Source organism: Aquila chrysaetos, chromosome 2, assembly GCF_900496995.4.
Source record: "Aquila chrysaetos chrysaetos chromosome 2, bAquChr1.4, whole genome shotgun sequence".
NCBI classification, from domain to species: Eukaryota; Metazoa; Chordata; class Aves; order Accipitriformes; family Accipitridae; genus Aquila; species Aquila chrysaetos.
This window is the reverse complement of record NC_044005.1, coordinates 65,594,761-65,608,842: the sequence shown is the minus strand read 5'-3', so window position 1 is coordinate 65,608,842 and position 14,082 is coordinate 65,594,761. Positions and strand designations below refer to the sequence as shown.

The window sequence follows — 14,082 nt, the reverse complement described above, 5'->3', positions numbered from 1 at the left end:
CATACTGTGCAAAGAGCAGCCAGCTTGCTCTCTAGGGGTTGTCCTCACAGTGGGCAAACTCTTTCCATCTCTGTCCACCACTTCAAACACCTCCCTAAGCTTTACCAGCCTGAACTGAGAGGCTGTCTGCAGAGCCAGAAGTAAATATCCTGCAAGGCAGCCAACACCATTGTCATCAACGAACAAGGAAACTTTAGCAAAACTTAACATATGTTCATATATCTGTGAATATATTTAGCATTGTGTTAGGCGAAGATGAGCCTAGAGGTATGCAGGTGTGTATACATATACATATACGTGTTTGTGTAGAGGAACCTGAATGCTATCTTGATTTTGTCATGACAGAGATGGTCTGTGAATGTCCCTCCCTGTCTCTGCAGCATACAAGGGGTGCTTTGTTTGGGCTTTGCCTTGAAACTGGCAGGGGCTGGGAACTGAAAGAAGTAAACCAAGAATTTCTGGGTGGCAGGAGCAGTGAGAAGCACCCAATGGTTGCTCTTAGGCTGACCAAGTACTCCTGAAAGGCATTCCAGACCCAGTCCCACAGGACTCTGCGGTGATCTGTTGCTGACGGTGTAGCTAAGATGCTGGGGATGCATGAGGAACTATGAAGCAGAGAGGGAAGATGCACTGGTGTCCTGGTTTCAGCTGGGATAGAGTTAATTTTCTTCCTAGTAGCTGGTATAGTGTTATGTTTTGGGTTCAGTATGAGAATAATGTTGATAACACACTGATGTTTTCAGTTGTTGCTAAGTAATGTTTAGACTAAGCCAAGGATTTTTCAGCTTCTCATGCCCAGCCAGCAAGAAGGCTGGAGGGGCACAAAAAGTTGGGAGGGGACACAGCCAGGACAGCTGACCCAAACTGGCCAAAGGGGTATTTCATACCATGTGATGTCATGCCCAGTATATAAACTAGGGAGAGTGGGGCTGGGAGGGATTGATAGTCGGGAACTGACTGGGCATCGGTCAGTGGGTGGTGAGCAATTGCATTGTGCATCACTTGTTTTGTATATTCCAATCCTTTTATTATTATTATTGTCATTTTATTATTGTTGTTGTTATCATTATTAGTTTCTTCCTTTCTGTCCTATTAAACTGTTCTTATCTCAACCCGTGAGTTTTACCTTTTTTTTTTTTCTGATTCTCTCCCCCATCCCACTGGGGGGAGGGTGGGGACTGAGTGAGTGGCTGCGTAGTGCTTAGTTACTGGCTGGGGTTAAACCACGACAATGGGATAAGATGGAGACAGTGGTGTTTCTAAATGGCTTTGCTGGCGGAATGAGACACCTTCCCTGACACATCGGAGTCTAGGTTTGAGACCCTGGTTTTAAATAAGAATGTGACAGCAAGGGGTGAGGTAGGGAAGAAAGAATTTGCATGCTCTGGCTGTATTTCCTTCTCCCTTCTCGGTGCAAGGAGACATGATGGAGACCACAGGTTGAGTTCTGTGGGATTTCTATGGAGGCTCTGTGACCTGACACCTTTCTCCAAAAAGCCATCTAGACCTTGCAGAACTTGCTGAGCATGTGAAAACTCAAAGGAGAAAGTCCTTATTCCACTATTTCAATGTCACAGCTACAAAGAGGGGAACCAGATTGCCAGCACATGCCTTTGGATCACAGCCACCCACAACTGCATCGCACCCAGCTTAGCACAGCACCAGGAGCCAGCAGAGAGAGAAGCTGCTGTGTAACAGAGAAGCCTGTCACTGCCTCACTGAACATACTAGAGCAACCAAAATAGCAGCAGACCTCATGCCGCTGCTTATCATATCAAGCAGGCATCTCTTTGTTTCACCATCCTTCTCTACCTGCCCCCTTGCCTTTTTCTTGCTCTGCTTTGGTACCTGCGTTTTGTTACCTCATGCTGGCAATTTCTGTTTCTGTATGCTGCAGTGTCGCAGGAAATAATTAGTAGGGACTGGGCAGGAGACTTACCATAGCTATGATAAATACCATTGCTCCACTGCACACTGGGCACAGGGGACAGCTCTGCTTGCCCTGCACCTGGCACTGCAGGGGCTGTGTAACGCTGCTGGAATGGGAGCGCCTGGCAGGGTCTTGCCAGCCCCGCTCCCGGACTGTCTTTTTCTCGGCAGGACAGGCCTCGTATTGCGTGACCCCATTTCACAGCGCAGCAGCAGACCACACCAGTACCAGAGCTGTGGAGGAGTAAATCCTCCTGGTGCCCTACAAAGGGACAACCTGCCATGGATCCTCCCCGTGGCGCGGTACCCAGGGGCTCCCAGTGCTTTGGGGGACCCTTCCCAGCCCTGCAGCATCCCTTGAGCAAAGGGGCAAAAGCTCCTCTCAACTGGGGCATGCTGGGGGTGCCCGTTGCCAGGCCAGGAGTCCTGCAGCTGGAGTGGAGCCATGGGGCCACATTACGCAGTGCAGGGGGGATTGATGGCCATGTGCGGTTTCCCGTGTTTCTCGGAGGACGTGGATGCCGCTGTGGCTCCATCTCCCTGGAGGCCCAGCTGGGAGGTGCTTTCCTGGGCAGGGGCATGGCGGGGGGCAGACAGGGCAGAGCTTTTTCCCCTTGACATTGCTTTGCAGCCTTTCTTTTCCAGGAGCTGTGCAGAGGATCGCTTTATTTACCATGTCCTCTCTGTGTGTTTCTGTCAAAACAGGCAAACGAAGATTTCATGAAACAGATGTGCAGTGCTACTGTGTGTGCCGATGTCTCCTGCTCAGCCTCAGACCTGGCTGCTGCTCTGAGGGACATCCAGATATAGGATGAAAAAATCGCAGCCAAGAACCTGCAGGTAAAATTATACTTTGTCTTATTTGTGAGATGAAATTATCTGTCAGCTCTCGCTGATCTCTTCCCCCTCTGCTCCCCTAAAAAAAACCATCACAAACATATTGAATATACTTACTAGTCTGTCGCTAGATATAAATATACACAAGATGGTTGGATAGATTCTTCTTTTTTAAAAAATAAATGCTTCTTCCAATCCACATGTTATAAATAGCATTTAACATGATGGAAGAATGATGTGGGTTCATTTTTTTGTTCATGGGTCCTCCTCCACAGTTCCAAACACAATATTTCCTTTAGCCCTCTCCCTTAGTTGCACACAAAAAACAGTCTTTACTAATAGTCTCAGGTTTTTTACATGTTTACATATTCATCTAATAACTGAAAACAGTACGTATCTTCTCACAGAGCTGACAATAAGCGTTCCCGTTTGCCCTCTTCTGTTTAATATCCCCTCAGGAACTGAATGAGTGGTACAAAACCAGATTTCCTGACTTTAATCAAGCTTCCACAAAACATGCTGAGAATGTGAGACATTTCAGGGAAGGAACGGGGAAAAGAAGTGTAAGTGGAATTGAAAACCCCTTCCAGCTTATGTTATGTCACTTCTAATGGAAGCCTTTGTTATGATTTCACTAAGTTAGGTAATGTGACAGTTGTCTGATATTTTTCCCAGTAAAGGTGGTCTTTTAGGCTATATTCTGCAACGAGGGAGGTGGATTAGAGGAGTGGTGACTCTGGATGTGACCCCATGTCAAACCAGTAGGAAGTATCCACAAATAATGTTTATACATATGAAATAAAAATTCATCTGCTCAGTAGCACGTATCTGAACATAAGGATCCTGTTGTTCTTGATCAACAATTTTAGGGGCAAATGATTTATATTGGAGAATGTTTTATTTGAAGCACACACACACACAAAAAGACTCTTGCAAAGGCAACCATTTAATATTTTACATAGGAGACATTCAGGATTTCATTAGATGAGGGAAAGAGTTTAGAATAATGACGGTTCAGTTTACAACATGAGGATAAATAACAAAAGACCATCAGCTCTGTTGTGAGAACTCCTTGGCAAGGGTAGCTGGTTCAGAAAGATGCTCTCAGCCACCTCCTTCCAACCTGCGCTTAAAATCATTTTTAAAAATTGCCAGCGTTCCCACACAGCAGCCTGTTATTTGAAAGGGTTTTCCTTTCTGGGTCACAGACACTCTGGCATTTAACCCCACCTTCTCTCAGTAAAGCATACACAGCAGGAACATATGCAGGACGGAGTATCAAATCAGTGTTAGGTTGGGTTTAATTTTTTTTTTTTCCCCCCTCTGGTCAGCTGGAAGTGCATTCTCCGCCCCGATGGCTCAGGGTTTCCGTGCACGGGTGGCCCCGGCCCCGGTGTGTGGGGCAGGATCCTGAGCAGCACACCCGGTCCAGGCTGAGACGGGGGTTAAAACCGACCTTCGGGCCCTGGGAGGGGGCCGCGTAGGTCACCCTGCAGTCCGGGCACCGGCTGGCCCTTCGCTCACATGGGGCCTGTGTCCCATCAGGGAGGGCTTTCCCTCCCGGAAAGACCAAGTCCCCAGGGTGAAATGGAGCCCCCCTGAAAGGGTATTTTGCGGATTGCTCCCCTTCTCCCCCCAAACCCCAAACCCCAGCGCTGAGCAGAGTCGCGGCTTGTCCTTTCCCTGTGTTGGAGCTGCAAAGGGAGGGAGGCTGCGCTGGGGACCTCCGCCGGGACACGAGGAGGGGACCGAAGGTCTCTGGGGTAGCCTGTACCTCGCAGGGAGAGTTTACCTTTCTCTTACGTCTTCGCAAACGTTCAGTTAAACAAACATTAAGCCGTCGTGGGCGATGAAAGGCGTCCTGAGAAGTCAGGAGGCAGCCCAAGGCTGCAGCGCAGCCCAGGGCAGGAGCCCTCTCTACCTGCCCCGCACCTCTGGGTGCCTCGGGGGACCCCTCCGCACCCTAAACACCTTCTGGAGAAAGCGAGTCTGACTCGAAGGTGTAGGTTTTTGCGCTGAGCTCTTGGCCCCTCCGGAGAAAAGGATGCTGCCGTAAAATGGAAACGACCCGCGGCCCCCCCGCAGGACACTGGGGATGCTCCGGTGCCACCCCAGGCTTGCTCAGGGGCTTTCCCCACCTCCCCAGGACCCCTCCTTCTTTTCTCTCTATTCCTCCAGGTTTTCACTCAAAAACCTGCGTTTCCCTACACCCCCCCCGAGCAGCTCCTCCGTCTTCAGCCCGAGCCGCCCGCCTTTGCAAACCTGTTGTGTCGCTTTTATTAACTCGAATAAAATTAGGAACACGTATTTTCTTGCTTGACTCGGTCCCGTGGGACCTCGGGAGCCGGGTTTTCTGCACGACTCCGCGAAGGTATCGGGTAACCTTGAAGCAACCCGGCAGGCGGGAGGGGGGCTGCGGCTCCCCGGTGCGCACGGCGGAGCCTGGCCCGAGGAGAAACTCCCCCTTCCCCGGCAAGCCCCTGACATTACCGGAAAGAAATGAGCGGAAAACAGAGAAGCGAGTTAATTAGTCGCATCTTCTCCGGATCACGCTTGAGAGACGCTTTTCCGAGGGGAGGCTTCGCTGCCTCGCTCTATCTGGTAGCAAAGGGTTTCTCTCCAACCCAGAAGCTCAGAGGGGGGTTCTGAAACTAAGTGAGGAAAAACTATATAACCGAGGAGAGAAAATAGATCACTGCCGCGTTATGTATTTCCGTGTTTATATTCCCCCGGCCAGGTTTCACATACGCGCATTACACGTGCACGTGTGTACGCGCGTACTTTTGTACCCAGTTTTGCGGGCTCCCCAAAGGGAGTTTGAGAAACTGCCGTCTTCTCGCCCCAGGTTTCAACCGCCTGCAACACAACCCGACTCCCGACAGCACACACACACACACACAGCGCACACACACACACACACACACAGAGCGCACACACACACACTCAGCCGCTCCTCGCAAACCTGCGCGGCCGCGCTCCGGTCCCCGCGGGTCTGGGCCGGCTTCTCCTCCAGCGGGCAGGCTGCGGGGGGGGGGGGGGGGAGCGCCGGTGAGGTTGATATTTATAGGAATTGAGGGTCAAGGAGAGCGGGGCTGGCTGTGACCACTGGCACAGCAGGGCGGGGTGACAGCTTCAGGTGTGCCGTGATGAAAATCCGGATATTTCCCCTCCTGGGAACTCATCCCAGGGGACAGACGCGTTTTTCCTCTCTCGAAATTTCAAAAACATGGTCGATTTTTTTTTTTCTTTCTTTGCAAGGTAAAAGGCTAGTGGAAAATCTCGGCACACAGACTACGGGACGTCCGGGGTTGCGGGGTCTTGCTAGGGAGCGGGAAGGGCAGCGGCGCTCAGCCCGCAAGCCGGGCGGGGAGCAGCGGGTGCGGGCAGCTTGGTGCAGCGGTGGGAGCCCAGGACCGGGGGGTGCGGGCACCTCGGGAACTGGCCTGGGTCTCAAATTCCTGAAGAAAAGCTGCCTGGAAGGCTCATAAGAGATGTCGGAAAGTCAGGTATTCCCTCCATATGGGGTTACGTTTGTAGAGGGTCCGATCCCGCACCCACCCGAGAGCAGGTTCTGTACCTGGGGGTGAGCCCTAAAGCCCGGGGCACTGCTCTGGCTAACAGGGGCTGTTGAAAACCTCTTCTCAGCGGTAGCTGAATGTGCACACTTGATTTTTTTCTTCAAATACCTCGGGACACGGGTTTAAACAGAATGGCCGCAAGTCACCTTTCTCAGGCAGAAATACCTATACGGTGGGCATCATAATTTAACTTTAAAACCAGTGACTCAAAAACAGGAGGTAGTTTGACTCTGATATTTTGAGCGCAGCTTAATTCAACCCCGATTTTAAGAAGGGTTCATTCCGCAAATAATTTAAAGGGGTCAGTTTATTAACGAGACGCGCCCCTTCCGAATACCAAGCCGTGATAGAAATGTTCAAAGACAAATAGGGTTTTTCCTCTTAGTTTTGGAAGAGCTAACCCTTCTGTATGTGTGTGCCTGAAGTGTGCCCTTATTTTTCCGTGTGAGAGACATAGAGTGAGACAGAAACTTTGAGGTTAATCTGTCTTCTTCTTCTTCTAAACGCATATTTGAATATTTAGACTGAAAGATGGTGACACTGGGGAAGCTGAGGGCAGTGGTCCACAAGCGATAGGGCAAAAATCCCGAATAATTTTATTTAGATTTTATTTTAATAGCACAAACAATGAATAGAAAGAACAACATTAAATCTACAGTCTGTAACGAAAAATTATTTCCGACAGATGACACCTACAAGTTTTTTTTGTTTCATAACTCCGAAGCTGTCAAAAATGATGCATATTTCGGCATCAAAATATGCAATGCTGAAATGAAGAAAAGAAAAAGGTCTGTACTTCGTGGTGTACTTTAAGATAAGTCCTAGATAACGTGGGTTTAACCTCCGTTATTCTGCATATCTAAACCAAATGCTTTCTTGTTTCGAATGTCTTTACTGGGTTAAAAAAAAAAAAAAGGAAGAAAGAAAAAAGAAGTCAAGTCACAGGAACCAGAGGAAGACCTTTCGGTTTGTCAGATTCATTAATTAGAGAGCTGCATATACTAGAAGAAGATGCATTTTCTTGCCCTGCCTTCCGCCCCCACCAACAATTTCACCATGAGGGGATGTTTACCAGAGTGTAACGAACAGTTTCTGATGGCTGCATTTTTGCTAAAATCTTTTTTTTTTCTTGCTGATAGTCGTATCTTGAAAAGCATAAAACGCTGAAACCCTTTACAACATTACATGCGCTCATTAGGAAGTCAGCTCTCTTACAGCCTTTTCTCCTTGCTGGCAAAACCTATCTCTTTCTCCATTTACACTATTACCAGCCAGCCAGAAAGCTCTGCCCCTGCTCTCTGGTGCCACTGCAGAGAGAGGTCTTCCTTCCAGCAGCTACCATTTTTTCATCCCTTTCTCTCTTCCGTGCCAATGATTTATTTCCCTGCCTCTCCTCAGATCAAGTGCTGGATTCAGTGGGAGCCGAACAGGCAAAATCACCATCGTTTTCGCCTCCCGACTCCCGCACCGAGGGCATCGGCAGCCTTCCCTCCGCCCTGCCCCCGGCTCCGCACTCCCATCCCGGCGCTGACGGCCACTTGCTTCTCATCTACCTATGAACCACCCCTCCCCTCCACAAGCTCCAGCTAGGTCGTTGCTGTTACTGTACTATAACGCTGCCCCTCGGGGAGAAGATTTACAGAAATTAAGTGCCTCGTTTTAGAGCTGCAACTCTTCTGTAAACGCAGGGTTGATTTTAAAAGAGATGAGCCCCCCCTGTGAGCTCTTGAGGAAAACGCAACAAATTTACACTGTGCATAAGGAATTTTTTTCGCCTTGAGCCGAGCTGAGCACGGCAGAGGGGTCGGAGGAGGAGGAGGAGGAGGAGGAGGGGAGCTCTGCAGGATGTGCGCTCTGCCCGCCTGCTTCGGCTTCCTCTGTCGCTGCACAATTTCATCCCTGGAAGAGATTCAGGGTCGGGCTCGGATCTATCAAGCTGTCAGGACGGAGAGAGACAGTCTGTGGAAATGCTCACAGAAGGGGACTCCCACTGTATTTAAAAACAGAAACAAACCCCAAACAAACAATTAAAGCCCAAGCTGAAATAAAAAGTCAATGCTAGCTTGCCTGCCTAGAGGTGGAAGGACCATGTGATTTAAGCGGTACAACCACTGTCTTTACAAAGCCCGACTCAGACGGAGCTCAGATCAGAATGTAGCTCTATGAATTGGATTCCCGGGGATATTTTTGATGCTGGAGGACAGGGAGGGAGGGAAGCACCCCCTGCTTCTTCACCCTGCTGCTCTTCGGAGCACAGGAACAAATCGGTTCCTCAGCGCACGCAGACCTTTGCAGATGCTTCCTAGAGCGTTGGTCCCGTACATGTTCGGTAGCCTTTGGCTCGGTACGCACAGTATGCTTTTCCATAAGTCACAGCCCTGTCTCTCAGGGACGGCTGTGAAGGAGAGGAAGGGCCTTCCTCCCTGCGCTCCAGTCACGAAAGCCATGGAAAAAAAGGATCGCAGTGACTCCAGCATACCGACTTAGAAATAAATCTCTGTGTGTGTGTATACGCACAGACATACCCGGGTGCGTACGGATGGACACACAGGCAAACCCGCATCCCTCCTGCCTCTGAGGTGCCTGTGGATATACGCGTGATACGTATGGATGCTCAAGCTGCAGGCAGCTGTGCGCAGCTCTGCCTTTAACCCGAGGAGCAGCCTCCGGGCAGCGGGGCCTCCCGGGCATCCCTTCCCCGGGCATCCCGGGAGCGACGGGCAGCCGGGGGCCCGGCGTCTGTCCCCTCGCCCTGACTCGGGGCCCTGCTTCTCCCCTCGGACTGGGCCGGGGGCAGAGGTTTGGCTCCCGGGGGGGGGGGGGGGGGGGGGGGGGGCAAACACGGTTTGGTCGCCCCGGCTGGGCTCGGGCTGCGCTGGCAAACCCGCCGCATTCCCCCCGCCCTGCCCCGGAAAGCTGGGGCAGCGCTGCCGGGCTGGCGCGGGGGTGCTCTTTCCTTTTTTTTTATTTAAATATCGCAGCCGTCGGGGGGAGGGACGGACGGACGGGGGACGGAGGCACGCAGCCGTCGAGGGGGCACGGAGGCCCGTCAGAGCTGTGCACTTCTCCCGGCCCGTAACCAGCGCGGTTGAGGCGAAATTTTGTCAGGGGCTTCTCCCGGGCTGAGCGGCGACCAGCCGGCGCGACCGCCGAGCCCCGCACACCGCCACGCACGGCCGTGCCCGCCGCCCCTCCCGCTCTTTGTCTTGCGGGAATATGAACGTCGGGTAGCCGGCGGTGCGGGAGGAGAGGCGGAGGGCTCCGGCTCTGTCAGCCTGCTCTAAACCAGACCTTCCGCTTACCGGGGACGGCTTGCAGGGGCAAACCCATGCCAGGGAACGGACTTCAGTCCTTGACCTGAGACTTCAGCAACATTTGCTGTTAAAAGTCCCTCTGCTTCTTCCCAGGCCAGCCGGACTTTGCGTGTCGCATCCCGAGCCCCGTTCAGCGCTGGAAAGAGGGCACCCTGCTCGGGACGCTGGGCACGCTTCGGCTTCGGTCAGCCCCATTGCCTCTCCCCGCCCGGCCAGACCCACGGGGCAAGGGGATGTGCCCACGCAGGCGAGCGGCGTTACTGCCTAATTCTGGGGCGCGGGCAGGACCCTTCCCACCGCCACGGACCAGCCTGCAGGCAGCGCCGGGGCATTTCCCCTGCGGAGGGGACACCCGGCTCTGTATCGCCGAGCAAAGTCGTGTCCGTATCGCCCCGGGGTTGCCGTGCCCTCCCGGAGGCCCCGCCGGGGCCGTGGGTCCCGGACGGCAGCGGGGCGCGGCCCGGGAACGGCGGCCCCGCCGGGACACGGGCTGTGCACCCCGCGGCACACGGGCTTGCCGGGGGACACCGGCACAAACCCGCCCCGTCGGGGCGATGGGTGCTTTGCAGAGGAGCGTAGAGAGGACGAGAGCAGCAGACGGTCGCCAGCTCTCGGTCACCTCGCTGGGACAAAGTAACCTCTACAAACAAAGGCCTTGATAGCGCTGCGGGCTCTTCTCCCTCTGATTACGATGGGATTAAACACCGTCTTTCTGACAACCGTCCACAGAGTTTAAAAATCACTAACCCAAGTAATATTTTTCTCACCACGTACGTTTTGGGTTGCTGCATCCAGACGGCCCCACACCCGGATTAGTGGCAGTGTGAAGGCCAGGCCCGAGCTCTAGAATGTGCCTCTCGCTACAGCTCCAGCAAGGGCAGAGCCTGCGGCAGCAGGATGCTTCGCCCTGCCAGGGCCGCTTGTGCACAGCTGGCACGCAGATGGATAGACGGGCAGACAGGACGATGGATGGATATGCACTTGGAGCAGCTTTGGGTTAAGAGCTTCACGGACTCACAGGGTGATTTGGGTTGGAAGGGACCTTTAAAGATCAACTAGTCCAACCCCCTGGCCGTGGGCATCTTTCACTAGATCAGGCAGGCCCGCATTGCCAAAAACCTAATATCCCTGATACCAGTGCTGAGCTGGGCAGGGAGTGGCGTCTGCCTGTGACTCACATCTCCCCTGCCTCCCTCCCTCCCTCCCTGCCTCCCTCGTCCCCTGGGAGCCTGTACCTTAGGCTAGAAACACCCGGGGACGTTTCCGCGTGGGGGTTTTCATTCCCATCCCATATAACCCTCAACCCCGGGGTTATGTTTTTGCATTTACGTTTCCAAGCCCGAACACGAGCCGGGCGTGAGAGAGCGGAGGCTTGCTTCCCCTCCCTCCGAAGGGAAACCCGGCTCCAGGTCCGCTCCCGCCGCGCCTGGCCCCGGCCCCGCCGCCTCGCCGGGTCTCGCCGGGTCTCGCCCGCCGCTGCCCGCCGCTGCCCGCGGCTGTCCCCGGCAGTTGCCACGCTGGCAGCCTCGTAGAGGGACATTAGCCCGGTCATTTTCTGCGTCTCCTTTATTTCCTCAGTTTCTCCCTGAAATCTTTATAAATCCCCCTTTTCCAGGAGGAGTGTCCAGGCGGGTGGAAGTCTGAGCACAATGAAACCTGAGAATTTCTGTCACTCTCTGCATATGGTCCGAAGTGCTTTAATCCCAATTAGGGGCGGCTGACACACGGTCCTATTCATCCCAATCAGCTCTTGAATACATTTGCCTAGAAATGAACTTCACAAATAGACTCTCTCCTAAATGTGCCCAACAGCAAGGAAAATCGAATTGAGGCAGGGGCTCATTCTGAGGCGATCGAGGGAGAAAAGGTATGAATTTATAAGGTACACCGAAACATTGCAATTCAGCAACAAGTTTACTGACTTTTATTTGCACCATGTCAACCGAAAGAACCAAGAGATACGGTGGGGGCTGCGGGAGGGGGAGAATCCGGTTAAAAGGCAACTTTAGACAGACTTTGAATACTTTATGCGGCAAGTTTCGCCTCCAATTGAAGCTGGGCTAAAAGAAAAAAAAATCTCGGCCCCTACACTGGAATTTTTAACGAGCACAAAACGTGTTTGAATCCGATCTGGGCTGACGCTCGCGATTAACAATACGAATACCAAATCGAGCTCCTGTCATCTGCCCGGGTTCCCATAGAACCTGAATTACTATTCAAAAGCTGCTTTAATATCCCACCCGCATCTCGTCTGCACCGCACAGCTAGTTGGGGGCCGCCGGCCCGGGCCGCAGCCGCCCGGCCCCGCCGATCGGCACCGCCCGCCCGCAGCACCGGGCACCGGCAGCGCCGCGGCGGGGAGGCGGCGGCGGCGGCGGGCGGCGTCCCGGGGGAGGAAAGCGGTCGGAAAGAAAAGAAAGGAGGGGAAGGTGGTACAGGGAAGTGTTTTTGAGAAAGGGTGGCTGAAAGAGCGAAAGTGAGCGAAGTCGAGGAAGAGATATAAAGGGACTGCAAAAGAGAGAGAGGGGAAGGCAGGGAAGCATGGAGATAGGAGAGGAGAGGAGAGGAGAAAGAGAGAGAAGAGACGAGAAGAGAGGAGAGAAGAAAAGAAGAGAAAAGAAGTGAAAAGAAGAGAAAAGAAGTGAAAAGAAGAGAAAAGAAAAGAAAAGAAAAAAGAAAAGAAGAAGGAAAAGGGAAGGAAAAAGAGAAAAGACGTTCAGATCGTATTGGTGTCTTGGGTTTAAAGGGGATTCCCGTGTTTCGGGGTCTCAGCACGCCTCCCCCCCTGCCCTCCGCCCCGTTCCTTGCATCCCCATCCCCTTGCGGAGGAGCCCCCGGCCGGAGCCCCGGGGCCGGCTAGGGCAGGGCGGGGAGCCCCGGGGCAGGGCAGAGCAGGGCCGGGAGCCCTGGGGCCGGGCCGTCCCGCAGCCCGGGGAAGGGCCGCCTCGGCGGGGCAAAGCCGTTTGGGAAAAAGGTCACCCCGGGAGCCGCCGGCTGGGCTGCCCCGCCAGAGTATGGCCTGCTGAATGAACTTGCAGCATTTTGTTCAAGCCTCCGCTGCGGTGCTCCGCGGCATAATGAGCCGGGCCCTGTATACAGGCATTCATGCTGGTCTGAATGTGGTGTTGAACCTTCTCTGTGCCGGAGCGGTTTGATGGTTTGAATGGAGCTCCCTGGTGGGACATTGCTCTCTGCAACTGTGCCTCTTTGGATGACTGTTGTTCCTTAACATTCATGCCTCATTATGGGGCAACCTGTTAAATCAGGGAGAACAGTGTGCCAAAGTGTTACTCAGGGGCACCGGCAGTTCAGCGGTGGGCATAAATAAGGGCCGCCGAGGAAAATAACTTTCATCGCATCTCTGGGCAAAAGTGATCTCGCATTAATGGTGCCTCTAGTAGCCCGGTTTAAGTATATAAAGAGCGATAGTGGAATGTTTTGATTGAGTCTAAACATTGTCTTTGAATAAAGCTGAAACCATGTAATTAATGTGTCTTTTTAATAAGGGACAATACGGTCGTTCAAGCTATTTAATTTCATTTAATTTTCCATCCCATTTGCTCCAAAGGCTGCTTTTACTTTTAACACCCGGCCTTTCATGCTGCATCTTGCTCCAGTGGGCACATTAGATCGGTTTCACCCTTCCTTTTTAGGGAAGGAAAAATAAAAGAAAATGTGGTTCCTTTCCTCTTTTGTGGACAATTTATTTCACTTGGGGAACTTCAACTTTGAGCCACAGGACAGAATAAAAATTGGAGAACTGGTGTGAATGCTTCCAGAGCAAGGGCTTTTCTTTTCTGAGTGGATGGGAACCAGCCACAATCGGCTATATTAATAAATAACTTTCCTCACAGTCGGCCTTTACATGGTCCTATTGATAAAATTGTTCGCGTGTCGTTCACGCTTTTTGACTCATTAAGGCCTGGGAGGGAGCGGCTCCCGAGGCGGAGCAGTAGGGTACCTTGGTCGCCTTAAAAGCCCCCTCTCTACCTCTGCGGCTCTCGGAATTTCAACCCGGTCTCATCCTCAAGCGGCCAGGCCAGAGGTTACAGGGACATGTTCATGGCTTAAATTTATTGCCCTCAACTTCTTGTTTATCCTTTTTGCCCCATTCAGGCCGCTGATCAAAGGGGTCATCTTCAGTTCCCCACATCCTCTCTTCCCCCCCCCGGCCCCCCGCCCCCTTCCCGTCCCTGAAGGGAAAAAGGAACACCCCCCCGCCCCGCTCCCGGGACGGTCCCTGCCATTGCACCCCGGCGACGTGCGATCGATGATCATCGATGCTGCGGGGGGGCAGGCGCGACATTTATCTCGCGTGCGCGCCAATACGTGTCATTACTAAAAATACATCCATCCGCGGCCCACCCGGACTCGGCGCCGGCCAGCAGCCCCCGGAGCGGGCGGCGGCAGCGCCCGGTCCCGCT

The 14,082-nt window shown here is 53.0% G+C and overlaps 1 long non-coding RNA gene across 2 annotated transcripts; it reads left to right on the top strand.

The window, feature by feature from the left end:
• The first annotated feature begins 2,260 nt into the window (after positions 1 to 2,260).
• On the top strand, positions 2,261 to 3,621 carry LOC115334372. 2 transcript variants are annotated; one of them, XR_003921100.1, is made up of 3 exons: positions 2,261 to 2,488; positions 2,635 to 2,769; positions 3,225 to 3,621. It is a non-coding gene; the product is annotated as an uncharacterized LOC115334372 (long non-coding RNA). The 2 variants fall into 2 exon arrangements; XR_003921101.1 differs by lacking the exon at positions 2,261 to 2,488 and having other exon boundaries at positions 2,561 to 2,769; positions 3,225 to 3,329; positions 3,447 to 3,621.
• Positions 3,622 to 14,082: the final 10,461 nt, after the last annotated feature.